At 40.0% G+C, this 18,028-nt stretch overlaps 1 protein-coding gene and 1 long non-coding RNA gene across 4 annotated transcripts in view; one reads left to right on the top strand and one right to left on the bottom strand.

Annotated features, from left to right (window-relative positions):
• Window positions 1-482: 482 nt before the first annotated feature.
• Window positions 483-18,028, top strand: part of SPART (spartin) — a 65,673-nt gene continuing 48,127 nt past the window's right edge. Inside the window, exon 1 of one of the 3 annotated variants that reach the window (XM_073229325.1) lies at window positions 483-495. The gene's annotated coding sequence lies outside the window, so the exon portion shown is untranslated. Of the gene's footprint in view, window positions 496-11,001; window positions 11,238-18,028 lie in introns of those variants that run through there. The other 2 variants (XM_037012216.2, XM_037012235.2) reach the window with 2 other exon arrangements.
• LOC118971126 (uncharacterized) lies at window positions 973-6,853 on the bottom strand. Its single transcript, XR_005059410.2, has 4 exons — window positions 6,750-6,853; window positions 4,591-4,629; window positions 3,945-4,010; window positions 973-3,666 (listed from the first exon to the last, which is right to left on the bottom strand). It is a non-coding gene; the product is annotated as an uncharacterized lncRNA (long non-coding RNA).

The raw sequence follows: 18,028 nt of genomic DNA, 5'->3' as shown, positions 1-18,028 counted from the left end.
ACCAAAGGCCATTCAAAATGCCACTTGAAAATGGTTAGTTACCATCTAACTTACGTTGAATGGAAATGATTAATCTTAACAACAAAAAAATCTTGTGTGCTTTATTTTTCATCCAGTAAACTGGGCGTGCATTTTTAATGAGATAATTGAAATATTCGATAGGCAATGCAGACAGAAAGAAGCGTTTGATGGAGTCAGATGTTAAGGAAGATGAAAAGCATCTTGGAAATCGGTGCCAGATGCAGGCAGAGCCCCAAAACTGATCTTGTTCAACATGAAAATAAATCCTGTCCATTTATTACCGACTTCCACTGACTGGGAGGCAGCAATTCCACTTGCACCAGGAAATTCTTATGCCTTTGAATATAAAGGCTACACAGGAGCCCTGGTAACATTTTAACTGGGGCACCAGATGAGTCAAATGCAAACAGGGGTCAAATGCTCTGCTTTGCAGCATGCCTCTGTCTGGTGGAGTGTAACTGGGGGGCAGATAGGTTCCCAGCCCAGGGAAGCCAATTTCAGTCAAAAGGAGAAATAAAGTGGGAGCGATCTGTTTACTGCTTACTAACAGTCATCCACCTCTGTTCGCCCATGTCTCACTACCCCTTGCAAAAAGACCTCACACACCTCTCTGGTCCAGGGGCTCGCTCTCCACCCCCACCCCTTATAATCACTTATTGATATGGAGATAGACTACTTTCCACCCCTTGACAACACCTATTGATAAGGAGATGCACTAAGGCCAGGCAAGAGATAATTCTGGAAATATTGCAGTTTTACCCACAGAAATTATGCAGTTTTAGTAAGATGTATAATTCTACTTTTGCTGTTATAACAACAGGATTAGAACACAAAGTTAAGCAGTTTTTAAATGCATGTTTTACATAAACTATGTATTTGGTAATATATCAAGAAGTGAACAATACATTTAATTATAAATACATCTTTAATGTCTAAAAATTGGTGGAACATATGTAACACTTTCTTAACTTAAAAAATCACTGTCAGCATTTCCTGCCTAATAGTCTGTGCTCAAATAATCCAGCTGTCAAATAATCCTGATGGTAGGTTAATTGCTATATGGATGACAGCTAAATTCTTTACTAGGGGTTTTGTAAAACCCAATAGTCCTATTAAAATGGACTCCTTCCCCCCTCCAAATGACAAAGACAATCTTTTCTGTTTGCCAGCAATTACCTGGAATTTCACAAGCTGTCATTGTATCTATTACATTTGCTCATTGTAGCTAGCAATTAACCTCCTGTCCAAACACTTCAGTTTTCATTAATTTGTATGAAGTCAAGTTGATTTTCAGCACAGGGCTGAAAAAGAGATAAAAAGGTGAAAGATCCAATTTTCTTTAAAGACAGAGGTCTGCTTAGGGATATATTTTGCATGTTTATGGACATGCCTCTGCCATTCTCAGGTATACATTTGATTTCACAACATAGCTCAATAGTAAAATGAGGGATAGGTGTTTGGGGATGGTAGGTGATTTGTGACATGTTATCCCATAGCTCCAGGGGAAATGACCAAAAGATCTAGGAAACCCAGTTTGAGAAGCAGCCAAAAATTCTTGGGAAGTGTATATCCTCAGTTAGTGTAAAGTGGATCCCTGTACATGACAGATGAAGTAAATTTTCATTAAAATTTGTAAAGGCACTTTCTGTAGATGAAAGTAAAGTACATATATGAAAGTAGCAAAAGTCTACTATTCATTCACTGACTTACAAATATTTTTTGAGCATCAACCTTATACCAGGCAGTAGCTGGGTATGGGACAATAATTAAAAAGAATCCTTTTCCTCAAGGAGCTATTTGTGCCAGACAAGGAGAAGACAACAGTTAAGGTGCAGCATAATTAGGGATTCTTTCACCACGGGGAACAAATGGGGAGCAGTTGGAGCTTAGACAAAAGGAATAACACATACTGTGGAGATTTGGAAGCAGTATCCAGATTGGATAACAAAGATGGTTAGAGAAAAAAAAAAATTGACAGGACAGATGGTATAGTCTACATATATCCCAGAAAGAGGGAGCCCCCAAATCAAGAATCTTCAGCTGTGTTTATCCAATATCTTCAAGGGAGAGCAATCAACTGTGATGTCCAAAATATCCCTCAAGATTTTCCTGGCTCTGGGAGAGAGTCCACAAGAACTGTCTCTCTTATTGGAGTCAACCTCCCAGGAACTTGAGCCAGAAGGTTCTAGTGACTTCAGTTACCACCTGTCAGTCCCTAGTAATGTGCTTGCCTGGGAGGTGTACTCCTAAAATGAGGTCACTGTGACTGCAGGGTCGAGGCCTCTGGTAGTCGTCTCCTGCAGATTTTGTACCAAGAGACAAACAAGTTTCTGCAGGATGATGGGGCCCTTGTGGTTTAAGTAATCGGAAACGTTTTGAGTTGCCAGACCTTTACTGAAAATCAGTCTATTACTAGAGGAAGTCAAGAAGCTGGATTTCACGTGACCTTTCACAGGTCTAAAATTCATTAGATTCAAGTTGGTATGAGGTGATTGTATCATTAAAGTTAGCTGTCGCTTATTGATTGTACCTTTTAATAGTCCTGTTTATATCAGTTTTTCTGTGCAAATCAATCATTATGCCATCAGTTCTATGACACAGTTGATTCCACGAAATAGATTTCCTGTGTTTTACATTTATCTCCAATTATCTCAATCTCTAATTGAAAATGTTATGATATTCCCACATCAGCTGCCTGTGTCTTTGATGGTCTCAATGAACACCACACAGGAGTCCAATTGACTCCAGCAGCCACTTATTAACATTGTCTGCTTATTAATATTTTTGTTAATTAGATCCTTCTGCCAGTAAATCACAGAAATTTGTAAAATCTGTTTTATGTTACCTCGATCCTTTTATTGATAATCTATAAATTAATAATGCCAGCAGTGGTCACACAAATGACAGTTCTCATTCTCAACTTAGATTTTTAGAAAAACAGTTTGTCATGCTAAAGACAGAAATAAGTAAAAAATCTAAACCTTGTAGATTTGTTATGCCTTTTTGATTACTCTTGGAACCATCTGACCCAAAGAATTTATATAGTGTGCATTTGAGAAAATTCTATGGGGATAGAAATCTCAAACATAGAACCTTTACTTTATAGCAGCAATGAGTCCTAAAGCTGTTCGCACTGACATGTGCTCTTTTTTGAGAGGTTAACCTCCCCTTCTCGGATTCCTCCCTCCCCCAGGAGTTTGCTTGTTCCCGGGAAGGAGGAACTTCATGGCCGTGACCCCACGCCATTGTCTCTCGAAGATCCTCTGGTTGGAAGGACTTGGCCTTCGCCTTTCTCCAGACCCCGCCCATGGCAACTTCGCAAAGCTCCCCCACATAAAGCTCGTGGTGTGCTGCTGACACCCTGTGGTCATATCTTAGCACCTGCGCAGCCTGCAAATTTCAGAACTCACTGTAATACACGAGAGAGGAAACACACTAATGTCTTAAAATGATTTCTCAAGCCTATGGGCTTTTTTCTTTCTTCCTTTTTGGTAACTTCAGATTTTGGCATTCACTGAAAAAAATTCTTAGACCTGAAAGGCTGAAGGGTACTTGGAGGTCATTCCATTAATGGAGGGCAGACACCTGTCCTATCGAGGTGAAGTCGCTTGAGTTCGGGCTTCTCTCTCTTTCAAAATTCAGTTACTGTAAGTGAAGATGCAGAAATAAATTAATACCATGAATTCTAGTCCCAGGATGTATACTAAGAAAGTGATCATAGCTTTCTTCAAAAAATAGCAATAGCCTGAATAACTATTATGCAGCTATGTGAAACAACGTAGATTTAAAAATAACACAAATGTTCATAATATATTTTCTGAGATAAAGTAAAAAACAGCAAATGTAGTATGCTGCATTTTTGTGTAAAATGTTTATGTGCTTAGAAACACACTAACAATAAGTAGCGAATATTCGGTAGTTACCTGTGCATTATGGGCTTAGCCAATTATAGTTGAATTCACTTGGCTTCTCTGGAATTCCTAAATTTCCTGTCAGACACAATATTAATGGCTCGATAAGAAAAAGTCATAATTAAAGACGTAAATCATCATGGCAAGTTACAGGACCAAATCCACGGCACTGTCCACTAGAACCTTCTGCAGTGATGGAAATGTCCTGTGCTGCACTGTCCAGTATGTAATGAGCACCAGAGCAAGCTACTGAGCATCTGAAATGTAGCAAGGCTACAAGTGCAGAACTGAATTTTAATTTAATTTAATTTAATTTATATAGTCACATGTAACTAGCAACTACTGTACTGGTCAGCACAGGATAGAATAGTTGGTAGTTAAGAGCAGTCACAGCACATTAAGACACATCACGGACAGACTGATTTACTGTGTATGCCAACACAAATGTTGATCTTTACTAGATTCCTCCTATGTTGTTCTTACAGCATAAACTGGGATAAAATGTCCCTATACATTATGACATGAAGTCATCTATTCAATGTAGGTTCTTTGAGGACCATTGACTTCACCATGTGATTCATAAAGAAGACCTATTTATAAATGAACAACAAGAGTTTATCCAGAAATTACATTTCCTTTGTTAAAATGAAATGCTTACCCTTTTTCCTCCTGGTCAGGCAATAGTCTCACGATAGACCTAGAACAACGGAAAGATCAAGTTGGATTCTGTTAACCTAGCAAATTAATCAAACTTTGACCATTTAATTATATAGATATAATATTATTTACTCGGATTCGCTAAATGCTGGACTTAACATAATAATGTACATTGCAGTTAAGCTTCATTTTTGTTTACTCAAGTGGTGTGTTGGGTTTCGTGACCAAATTCCTACTCTCCTTCCCTAATTTAAAAGCTCACCTCTCAGACTGATACCAATGTTTGTGAAATCATCTCTCCACCCTTATTCAGCATCTACTGCTTTGTTTCTTGCTTCCTGACTAAGGAGACATTTTCTCAGTAGGAACAAACTTCTGCTTTCCAGAAAATCAGAAATGATTGATTTGTGCAGCAATGTATTACTTCTTGATATTATTGGAAATGAATAATTTCAGTCAGTAGTTTACTTAACTGAGTAGGGCTGCTTTTTCATAGATTCCATAATGCTTTCCTCCCTATGTTAACTTACCTGGGAGAAGAAAAGCACAATGGTGATTAAAAATCCTAGATTTGTGCTGGAAATAGCATTACAATGATCAGTTTTTCAAGCAGAAATTTTCTGGGACAATTCTTTACAATTACAATGAATATAGAAGATACACAGCTGGAATTATGAGTTATTTCGGCTTTCAAATCCAAGAGAATTCATTTAGAATGAATTATAAAGTTTTACTGAAGATGGCAGAAACAGTGGCTGAATTAAAAAAGAGAAATGGAGAGTTTGTAACTCAGGCTGGAGGGAGAGAAAGGAAACCACTAAACCAGAGGGCTCAGTCTAACAGTGGGTTGTTACGCCGATCTTTCGAGAAAGCACCCAGGAAATTTATTTACCCAGGGAATGAAAACAACTTCAAATAAACAGCAATGAATAATGTGCACTTTATAATTTGGAATTTGGAAATTGGAAATAAAGGATACTCTGAGCAATAGCTGAGCCAATGAAAATAATAGATGTGTTTTGTTTCTGTTTGCTTGCTTGGAATCCACTGTCGATATTTCATCCCACTAGAATCGAACCCTTTTTGATTTGTCTTTGCTTTGTAGGAAGCTGGTTTTTTATCTTTTTCCTGAAGAAATACAGGAAAAACAAATTTGTTTTGTCAGTAAGTCAAGAGGAATAACCAGTATAGAAACTTCTGAAATCCTGTCTCAAGTTTCTGTTTTTTTTCAAGCAAATATCAAAGTCATAGCGAAGGGGAAACACTCCAAAAGAATTAAATCCCACTGGGAGAAACAAATAAAAAAGTTCTGAAGCCAGGACAGGACTGGACATGTCCCACAGCTACGTTGGGATGCACTGATATGCCCTCCTTCTTGAATTAATAAAATGCAGTCTGTCGAAAATTAACCATCTGTCAGCTCAACAATAGCAATTGTTTCTGTGTTTTAAGTAAAATGCAGATTCCAACCATTACGAGTGAATTAAAAACCTGCTGCCATGTATTCTAAGGGTGTTTCTGGGCAGAAGTGATTTAAACATATTCATTTGAATTTTGATTTAAATCATTAGTCAGAAAGACTGCTAAATAAGTTTTTTTTTTCTACATAACCCATATATCACTCTCTCTCCGTTTTCCACTTTGAAACTGCACTTTTGGGGAGAGAGAGGGATCTGAGTTATGAAAAAACAGAATTGCACACCAATTTTTTTTTCTGAATGTTGTTATATTCCTTGGGGGGATATACATTACATGTTATCTTTGGAAAAATCTTATAAGTTAAGAATTGAAATTCATTACATTCTCTTTGTATAATAAATAGGAATTACTTTACTATAATTACATAGGAACTTCTGTAACAGATAGAAAAAGCTTCGCATCTCTGCCCCCACACTCTTTTTGTTTCCTCTGCTGCTTTTATCTTTGGGCCAAAAGGAAAATAAAAGGACAAGGGCTTCTGCTCAGCCCTGCAGCCCTGCATGCAGGCTTGATCATCATCCGAAAGAATTTGGCTTACAGTGCGAGATTTTTGTAAACAGCTCCTTATCCCAAACGTGCCCCCCCTCCAGCAGATGGGGAGATATGTATGAACATAATGATTCCTTGTTAGACAGTTTAGGAACATTGTGACCAGCCCTGGGTCAGGGAGAGTCAACTAACCCAGAACACGGAGTTTCTCAGCTCTCTTCTGACTCTCGCTGGCGCCCGGTGTCTGCGGGCTTCAGTCACTCCCCAGCCAGCTCGCAAGCTGCTCCCCCTTTCCCTGGCAGAAAAGAAGCTTGCAATCAGCCCCAAGAAGATGGGGCTTTAGGACATTAGTCCACAGTCTTCGTGGTCTTCTGGCTCTCCAAATAAAGTCACTTTCCATGCCCCAACCCCTTGCCCCTCAACTTACTGGCATGTCGGGCGGTGAGCGCCATGACCTTAGACTTCATAACACTTCTTCAGAACAGAAATAGGCATAAACCCCCCAAACTCTCATTTCCTCAGTGGCTTTCTAAATACGCATCTAACGTACTCTTAAATCTGGATCCTATTACTGTCTTTGACTTGTTTAGTTTATTTGTAGAATGTTCCAGAAGTCTGAATGACTATGCTCTTTCATATAATACCTTACCATGACACATTTAAATTGTATTTTATAAATTGATCAGTTTGTTGGAGTTTTTAGGATGTTTCGCAAAATAATATATATTACCAAGCACTTTGGTTTACATTTTTGTATCTCACTTTTGAAACTTAACTTCACTTTGTCCAGGCTGGATGTCTGTTTAAGTGTTTTTTAGAACATATTTAAAATGAAAGTGACAAATGCTTGCCGTTTTCTCCCACAAACTCTCAGACCTCTCCTATTGTGAAGCTATAGGTAAGCAGAGTTTGGACTCATGGAGAGGCTCTTGGCTGAGACTCAGAACTACATAAAACTATACAGGTTTATTGTCCCTTCTTATGTGTGTATTCATCCTGTTTTGCTGAAAAACAACAAGCACCTACTATGTGCCAGGAACTTTCCTATATACTGAGAATATAACCACACAGGAGAGACACAGGGTCCTGTTCTCACAGGATTTACAATCCACTCCTTCCTTTCCTAGGAGTGGCTATGAATCAACCCTACCAATTGTTTTAAATTCTATGTTAAACTGTAGATTTAAAACAGTGACTTTTTATAAAGAATGTTTGCTCTAGCACAAGCTCATCCCTCCGGTGCATATTTGGTTTTTAAGGCCATGAGCTCCCACAATGCTTCACGCGACGGGCACTTGAGGGACCTCACTCTGATTCATTCCTAGAGAGTGTCACTCTCAGCAGCCACCTCTGCGGGTCCCCACAACTGTGTCCCCTGCAATAGCAGGACCCTAAGATCCCTGGGTGTCAGGGCTCCCCCCTTCTCTGCTCCTGCCTCCCCCCGTAGCTGGGGGTGCCCACTCTCTGCTGCCTGAGACCTGGGGGTGCAGTCGCTAAAGTGTATTTTCTCAGCAGCCCCTCAGTAAGAGCACCTGAGTACACCGCCAATCTCAAGAAGTCTAAGCTGGATTTACCAAACTGGGAAGAAGAGCAGCTTCAGCCTCGAGGACATCCAGTTCTTGGAAGCTCCTCAGAAGAGTTCAGCTTTCAAGCCGAGTTCTAGCAGGAGATCTGTTATCTTCTTGACCTGAATACCTAATGAAAAACGGAAAGCAAATAACATCTGTATTAGCTCAAAGTTACATTAAACAGAAAGTAAAATTTAAAACAACAGCAAGATCATGATGCAGATCGGTTCACGAGAGTCACGTAACGTTATCCGCTCTATCAATAAATAATACATACCTTTGGCATTAGATCCCGGTCAGGGTATCTAATTAGGAGGTATTTATCTTTACATTATAAATGACAATAGAAATAAGGATATTCACACTTACAAAAAGGATGGCCGCTCCAGTGCTTCAGTCTAAATAAAGAATAAAAAGAAAAATACAAGAAATATAGAAAAATAAATGTTTAGGTCACCACAGCTGTATACTGATAAAAGTCATGGTGTAATATTATAGCTTTTGCCCACAGTAATAATTCACAGCACCACCAGAGTCAAGGTAATGTGCTGAGTAAGTTTTGTGTGACATTGAAATCTCTTTAGTAAGATATAATAATAATAGATTTTTCTGGAAATGTGAGTGTCAAGGATGTCACTAGGTGAGTAGCGTCAAACAAAAATTATTTAACAAATTCAACCTATTTTAAAGGAAGACTTGAAGGTCTATTGAATGGATTAAGTTAAACGGAACATTCTAATTCAGAAGCACTAGATGAAAAGGATTTTGGAACTCTTGGATGGAGGGCAACATCTAGATAGTGAGGCTTAAAACATAATGACAGTTACCAGATACACATACACCACATACTGCAAAAATACAGGAAGTTTAAATACCTGTCATATATAACCATGACTGGGAAAGAAATGGCTTAGTACCTGGGAGGGCCACTGGGGGAAGAACTGGGATAAGTGGCTGTTTCAGCAAGACTGTTTGCAAATGCAGCTGGGAGCTCTTCAGTACCAGGGTGAAATTACCCCACCACCTTCAGTCTCCCCGCCAGCAGCGGCCTCCCCTACCCTCTCTATGCACAGGGAAGGGAGGGGGAAGGAAGGGCAGACCACAGAGGAATGAAACTTGCTCCATCATCTTGAAAGACAGCCTCCAAATAAGTCCTTAGAATTGTTTTGTTTCAGTGCTGGCACTCTAACAAGACATTAGGCTCAGTTCCTCCTATTGGCGGTGACAGGAGAGTAAGCTATGTATATACACTTATACCTCTAGCATAGGTATCAGCCTTTTAAGAAAGTCATGTAAGTATCTTTTTTAAACATCATGGATTTTATTTCATACAAACAAATACCCTTTCTTCCTCTTTATGTGCTAAACCACAAACTTACCGGAAAAATGTACTTTCTAGATCCATCTTAGAAGACAGGAACCTGAGAACATATTGATTCTAAAGAATATTAATTGAAGAGCATTTCCTGCAGTTAGGTGTTCAAAACTGCTTCTGTGCTACTAAGAACTGAGGTCTGAAATACCAGAAAATAAATGTATTAAACAGAATCCTTCCTTCTACAATCTTAGGCTCATATCCTGCTTAAGGCAACGATGGAAACTTGGCATAACAGGTGCTATGCCAGACCTGGCTGAGCCTTAGCTGAATGCACCACTGACACTGCCTCACTACCCTGACTCGAATGGCCTCACATTCTCACATTTATTTTGCGTTCTGGACAGCGCAGGGCTTCTGCAAAGACTTTTAGACCATAATGGCTGAGAGATAAAGAAGGCTATGCTCTGTGGTGTTCCTAATCTACAAAGAAAGTGAAACAAAGGAAAAATGTCATGCTAGGTATTAACATGCAAGTTTTAAGGTGACTTGAAATCCTTTCAAGGAAATAGTTGAGGAAACAGAGAAATCAGTAGGCAATTGATTAGGCATAGGTGGAAGGTGCTTTGATATAAAGAAAATGTCACATCATCAGGAACTGCTGACAATTGACAAAGAGTAGAGCGGAAACGATTGCCCGAGGCTCATCATAACCAAGGGACTGGAGAGAACAGACACCGGGACCCTGTCTCCTGGCACTTGGGCTAAAAAGCAGCCGTCCTCAGCACGTAGTCCTGGACTAGCAGCATCAGTATTGTTTGGAAATTTTTCAAAACCTTAATTCTTGCACTCAGCTTTACCTGTCGAATTAGGGATTGATTCTAATGCCTGCTAAAGTTTGAGAACCTCTGGAGTTAATTAAGTACCAGTTGGGCTTTTGTTTCCGCGCTGCATCATACATAGGCTGCGTGTGTGTATCTGTGTGTATCTAAAATTTTGGAAGGTGATATTAACTTTTAAATTCTTGCTTATTTTAATCCAGGGGTCTTAACGGAAGGAATAATAACCACAAAAATGAGATCAATAAATAACAATAAGCAATTTTAAATGATAAGTAAAGGCTAACGAAAAAGTGATTAAAAAGGCTAATAATAAATGCAAAAATGGGCTCAATATATACAATAAGCAATTTTAAATGATCGGGAAAAGGCCAACAGGAAAATATGAAAATAACATTTTTATATTCTTTTTCTTAACAGTCAAGTGTGAGTCCCTTTTAAATCTGTCGATGTAAAAATCGTACCTGTTCTCAACTGGAAGGCACTTCAGGAACGTGTTACCCACCTTCTCGTTTTACAGAGGAACCTGACCGCCTAAGGATTTACTGACACTCCCAGCTTATACAGAAGTTCAGAATCCTGGGTCTGCGGAAAAGGCAATGCAGATAAAAGTTTATATTAAGTAGATATTCTCGATCTGGAGAGAAAATAAAATATTTCCCGAGTTTTTATGAAATCAAATGACTCATTTCACCTCTTCCCCATCTCCTGGCTGCAGGCTGCAGGCTGACCCTCCACGGTTAGAGGAACGCATGCGCTCTTCGGAGGCCACGGATCAGCAGAGCAGACCGTGGCCCCAGCTGCAAAGCTGGGAATGAAAGAACCTTTTCACTCCCTGCTTCCTCCCTCCCCGACGCCAGGCAGGGCACCAGCAGGAGCCCCCGCGGGCCTTCTGGGACACATTCTTCAGTTCTGGAAGGAAATTACAAGCGACTGGCCCACGGAGGATTACTCTTGAGTGAGTAAAGAAATTAACTTCATTGTAATTATGAATTACTATGAGTCTGTTGATGCACTCCATCTCTCCCTTCAGAAGGTATTTAAGGGCAGGCTTCCTTGCTTGGGGCCGGTTATCTGGTCTCGACACCTTCAGAAAGGCAAGGGGCTGGAGAGTCAGACCTGGGCTCGTGTCTCAGTTCTCCCTGCAGTGCTGAGTTCTCTGCCTTGCGCACAGTAAGGGCGCTGTGAATGTTTGCTGACTTACAGCGAGGAATGAGGGAATTTAGCAACAGAAAGCATAAAGAAATTTTCCCGTGTCAGGTGAGAGAGAATGTCCCTGAGAATTGAATCTTTTATTTTTTACTTGGTTTTCCAGAGTAAAGATATTAAGATGTGGATCACCCTGAAGTAAAGCATGTCAACCCAGCGCCTATGTGTTTTCGTGTCTGGGCACAGAGATCTTCCGTAATAACCGTGGGTTTGAACGCTCCGAACCAGGGCCCAGGCAGTCTTCATAACTAAGAGAGTTATGGTTCCAGATGAAAATGAAAACTCAGAGCTAACAAGAAAAGCAGTGGTGAAATCATAGCAGAATTTGGAGACAAATTATATTACATGCCATCAAATGACTAGGGTGTCTACTAATATTGTGATAGATCAATACCTATTACCCTGAAGACTATAAAACTACAATGTCCGATAAACTCTCCACTGCTATACTCCTAACAATTCTATTATTTTTTTCCTAGTACAGCTTCTGTGATAGTTGTAAGTGACTAAATGAATACAAGTTTTCTTCATTCTCCCTTACGCCTTTTGCTCTTTAAAGTCTTAATAATTAACATTGAAGGGGACAAGATGTTGACTCTTGGGAGAAAAAAAGATGGGAGTTGAATGATCTTGGAAGCAAAGCCATAGCTGATTTTATGTAGAGAAAAATAGAGTATTAAAGAAAAATTCTGCAATTCATTTGTTAGTCATTATGTTTGTGCTAAAAAAAACTTATGGTGCAATATATTAAGATCTGAAATTTTAGCTTTAATAATAACCGATTGGAAAATTTTAAATGAACACCTATAATATATGAATAGCTTAACCTCACTAACTATTGACTTTGATATATGGTAACCAACCTACTAAATGGATAAGATGTTTTAACTTCTAACTCTTTGGCTTACAGCTCTATTAGGAAAGGCATATAAATGACACATTAGCAATGACTTCCTGTTGATTTTTTTAAAAAGTGAAGTGGCATAAAAATAGCTCAGCTGAAAATCACGAGGGCTGTGCGGCAGTAATATTCCGTTTCAGGGTCTGATAAACATGATCTGGATGCTGATATTCTCTCTCCCGAATCTCGTTTTGAATGGCCCTTCTTCCTCGAAAGCTTTGCAGCTTGGATTTTGTTTATTTGGAAGCTCATGTAGCCAGTGAGAGCAAGGGACACGCCTGTGTTGTTTATCCCTGTACCCTCAGCAGCTCATGAAGTGCCTGACGCAGGTCGGTAAAATGGAAGGGAGAAAGGAAGGAACAAAAGAAAGAATATTTTTTGTTGACAGGTTTAAAATGTCCTTGACGGATTATTTCCTTCAAAGAACAGCAATAAGCTTTCATTTAAAGCCATGGTTAGTTTACTAGTGGCCAGGATTCATGAATAGTAATATACATGTATTGAATGCTATTCTTTTTATCATATTTAGATTTAAAGCATGTTGCAACAATACTAGAGGACATACAAATACACTAGGGACTATAAATTTGCAGGGCACATTATTATTCACCCTGATTCAGAGAATGTATTTTTTTAAACTTGATAAAAAAAATCATCTTAATATTTGTGCCTATTGTTATATTTGGATATATTTAATATTTAATCCTGTACCTGATGGCTGTATCATCCACGGGTGGATGAGAAGCTGTCACTAGGATCTCCTTTGCCTGCATAGCTAACAAGGCTGAGAAAACGCTGACATCTACTCCCCACTGGCTCTCAGATCCCCTGCTGTAAGAGGTGCTTAGATGACACTTACTTCACACAACTAAGAAGTGTGTATGGATTTTCAGCCTTTTATAGCTAGTGTATTTTAGGAACTCAACTCTGCTCAAAATTCCAGTTGCAAACTGAATTGAGTATCATAAATGGAGGCAGTACTTTGCATAGCCTAGGTACTCAAACATTTGATTTGCGGATCCAGAATTCCTATGCAGGCAGGAAGTTGGAATGGGGAGACAATATACAATCGCCTCTGAAATAATGCAGACGTGTAGGGGCTTAGAGGGAGGTGTGCCCAGCAGGGGTGGCAGTGGTGCTGATGGTGAGGCTGATGGCAATGATGATAGCATGGTAGTTTTGGTGGAGGAACAGGACAAGAGGCCATGGAATTTGTGGCATTTGAGAGTTGTGGAGAACAGTCTGTTCTCAACAGCTGAAAGCATGTGACTGCAGCCCGGGGGATGTCGGCAGGGGGAAGGGATGGATGTGAAGCTGAGATGGAAAGTCAGACCAGATTTTATGGAGGGTCTTGGATGCCTTTCTAAAGAGTTTAGCAGGCAATATGGAATCATTAAAGGTTTTATTTTTTAAGCAGGAGGGTGAAATGAACAGACCTTGATTTAGAAAACTCTGCTCACAGATGGAGAAAGGATTCAGTTAGAGAAACTGGAGAGAGGACATATTGTAGAAATCCAGGTTAGAAATGAGAATAGTCGGTACTAGAGGGGTGGCGGTGAGATGTTTAAAACATTCTGAAAGTAGAATTCACAGGATTTGGCTGTCTGTTCTGTGTGAGAAGGAGGACGGAAATCCGAGGATGAGATTTTACCCCCAGCACACTGGAGGTCTAAAACGAGGTGACGTGTCTTTAATACACTCATTCCACAAAAATTCATTGACCACCAAGTCTGTTGCAGGCATCGTACTAGATTCTGGTGGTATAGATACAAAAAGATCTGGTCATTATTCTAAAGGCACTTACGGTACATAAAATCACATCATTACAAATAAAATCATTACAAAGTCAAAGGATTGAGGATAAAGCTGAAAAAATATTGCAACATATATGACCAAAATGCTTAGTATAAACTCAATAGAGAAGTGGGTAGATACCAATAGGCAGATCATGGGAGAAGAAAACACAAAGAGATATGCATTAAAGCAACAACCCAAAAACAAAACATTTGTGGGGAGAGTCTGGCAGATTGACAAAAATTAAAAAGAATAAAAATACAATAGTATCATGTTCCAACTTCATCAACTAGAACACACACACGCTGACATGCAGCAAAAATGGGAAGTGTATACACTAAATTATTAAAAATGTTTCCTCCTGGACAACATGATTACAGATCTGGTGGATTTTATTAAATTCTTTTTACCCTTTTGCATTGTATAATTTAAAATTTTTTAGGTATGCGTTTACTCCTATAAGTGAAACAAAAAACTGATAATGCTATTTTTATTTTGGAAAAAATGATAAAAAGCATTGAGTGAGAGGGGATGGGAAGAGAGCTGTCCTGCCAGTGGAAGGGTACATGGAAAGCAGGGAAGCATAAGACTCAGAGAGCATGACTGTATCAAGGACCAGAGACAGCCTGCAAGCTGTGCAAAAGAGTTCAGCTCTTATCCTACGTGGGGAAGGAGACCAGGGGAGAGACAGGGTCCCATGCACTGGTCCTTCTGGGGTCGGTGTGGAGAACTGACTAGGGGCTTGGTTAGCGGTTGAGAGACCACACAGGAGGCCAAGAGGTGATGGGACCTCCCGTGGATGGAGGACTCTGGTCAAGTTGAAAATGTAACTTTCATTGCCTCAGGTTCCTCCCTGAAAAATGGACATAAGAATAGCAACCATCTCAAAGACAGGTGCCTGGTGAAATGAACGAAGGTCAGTTTTCAGGATCCCTCACTGGCACCAGTCCAAATATTTACTTTTCCAAGTATTAATTTTTATAGTTGTAATTTTCTTTTGTAAATGTTATTTTCTTGTAGTAAGGACACTTGAAATGAGATCTATCCTCTTAACAAAATTTTAAATGTACAATAACTATTAACGATAGGCCTTATGTTCTATAGCGGTTCTCTAGAATTTATTCATCTTGCCTAACTGAAACTGTATACTTAACTATGTCTCCCCCATTTCCCTCTCCTGCCAGACCCTGGTGGCCACCATTCTCATCTCTGATTCTATGAGTTTATAAGTTTGATCATTTCAAGTAGCTTCTGTAAGTGGAATCATGGGCTATTTGTCTTGAGACTAGCATAATGTCTTTTTTCCAAGGTTCATCCATGTAGCATATTGCAGGATTTCCTGATATTTGTACTTTTCTGCACTTTTCTTAAAAGAGCCCCTAAAACTGCACACATTTCAGGCTTCAGGAAACTTGGAGCCATATCTGATGAAAGTCAGGATTGCTCTCAGCATGAAATGACCTAATCTGCCTTGGGTGTGTGGCCAAGAGTGCCTGTGGTAGGAGTGTCAGCTGATCTCATACAGGGAGGTGGACTGTGGCTGTTGATACCTCTGGGATGATCCCTAGGTTTTCTGGCTTGGGCTGAAGGGTGCTATTCTCCCATATAGAGACTTTGTAGTTCAAAAATGAAGAATACTGGTTCAATTTTGGATATGTTGAAGTTCAAAGTGCAGATAAAATATTCAGTGAGTGACCAGCCATGAGATGCTTGGGCACAGGGCTCAAGAGAGAGGTTAGGGTTATCAGCCTGGGAATTATCCAGACACAAAATGTTGCTGATGTCACAGTTATGGATGAGAAAGTCCAGAGAGAGCGTGAAGAATCAAAACTGAATAGGGCTCAGGACAGAAACCTGGGGGACACCAACCTGTAACTGTCAGTCAGATTGTGATGGTGGTTACAGGAATCTATATCATTTTGTAGTACTGTATACCCTCCCCCCTAAAAAGAGTACATGTAAAAATGGAAATCCAAATAAGAACTGTAGTAAATGGTACTGTACCCCAATGTAAAGTTCCTGGTTTTGATAATGTACTATGGTTATAAAAGATGTTATCTTTGGGGAAAGCCGAGTGAAGTGTACACGAGACCACTATATATGCATCTTTTTCCAAGTCTTGATTTCAAAATTAAAAATTAAAAAAAAAAAACTAGGCTGAGTCAGAATCACCCATATAGATAGAGCTGATGCAAAGTTGCTGGAAAATTTAGAGTAAGATATTGTGTGCTGATATTATTTTCATGGCTCTCTTGAACAGTGATCTATTGTCAGGCTAATTTCAAAAGAATGCACCAGCTGTGCAAGCTAAAACAACCGTGGCATTCCTGCCTGTTACTGTCTGTCTCCAGTCCAAAAAAAACCCTAAATCTTTGTAGGAAAAAAAAAAAGAGGTTGTGAAGGCAAGATGGGAAAATCACCCCAGCTCAGCATTTTCCTGCAGCCCTGGGATCTGAGAGAGAGTACGACCCTATTCAACCCAATACCTGGTTTAGTCCCAGACACTAGGAAAAAGAATTCAGTTTAATCCCGACACTTCCATGGAAAAATTAATAAAGGAAATATAAAATCAGCTAGACTTATTTTGGGTTGTTACTGCTTTCAAGAAAAATAAAAATCATTAATAATCTTTTGATTTATCTGATTCTTACAGATCCTTGGGGACATGAGGTGTGTTCCGGGTGATTTAGTTCTGAGCTACTCCAAGTGTGGTCTGTGGACCCGCAACATTGGCACCCCAGGGGGCTTGCCCGAAATGCAGACTCGCAGGCTCTGCCCCAGACCCATTGATTCTGAAGCTGTATTTTTTAGAGGATTCAGAGGATGTGTTTGCATGTTAAAGGATGCAAGGCCCTGGCTAGCCAATCCCACCTTTTCACTACATTCATAATCACCAGCAGAATATGTAAAAGGGGGATGATTACTGCTACCCTTAGGAAAGTAGCCTTAAGTAACCAAAAGAGCAGTGGAATAAGATACTAATTTTTAAATCCTCTAGGAACAAAATCTCAGTTTAAAACACGTCTTCCTCTGCCCAATTACCGTGTGCTTTCTTGCTGCTGGTTCTGGGCTAGCATGAGAGACAGCAGGCTGTGGGGCTTTCTCAGGCAGCAAGCAGCTCCTGTGGCTGAATGCGGTGCAGGACAAGGGCCCACACTTGTGGCCCCTTGGGCCTCCACCTGGCCAAGGCCTGGAGCTTCCCCTTCACCGCAGTGTGGAGGCCCCCTCGGAGGGGCTGGAGGGCAGCAGGAGCCGGACAGGAGAAGGAAGTAAGGATTCTACAAACCAGAATAGGTCCCTATCTGACCATAATGCCTCCTTCAGAGTGGGATATTGGCAGGCACTCCTTTTTCCCCCAATAACCGAGTCACTCCTGGACAGGTTGTTTAACAGAGATGCAGTGAGCACATTGCCCTCCGCTGTGACTCATGGGATCTGAGTTTGGCCACCTCACTGAGGCTCTGTTTTTCCTGCCGTAACACGTGGATAATATTCACCACATGTCCGCGTGCAGGTGGGGGTGATAATAGTGCCTCAAATGAAGGGGCGAAGATATTGCACAAGATAGTACCTGCACAAACATGCTGCCGTGCACGGACATCACACAAGCACTAAATATGTTTACGTTAGACATTCACGATACCTAGAATTGATCCTGAAACCAGAGCCGTAATATTGATTGCAAGTATATCTGTTGTCAGCAGCATAGCTTGATTATAAGAATGTTGTAATATAATTTTAAAAGTGCATAATAGCAATAAATAATCCCTAAAGTCTAGAAAGCTTAGTTTCAGTTTTCCAGCAGATTGAAAAGAGGACTTTTGAAGGTGTGGAGAGAATGGAAG

The sequence above is a fragment of the Manis javanica genome, chromosome 1 (assembly GCF_040802235.1).
Source record: "Manis javanica isolate MJ-LG chromosome 1, MJ_LKY, whole genome shotgun sequence".
NCBI lineage: Eukaryota > Metazoa > Chordata > Mammalia > Pholidota > Manidae > Manis > Manis javanica.
The sequence above is the reverse complement of the archived record's forward strand: the minus strand, read 5'-3'. Positions and strand labels throughout refer to the sequence as shown.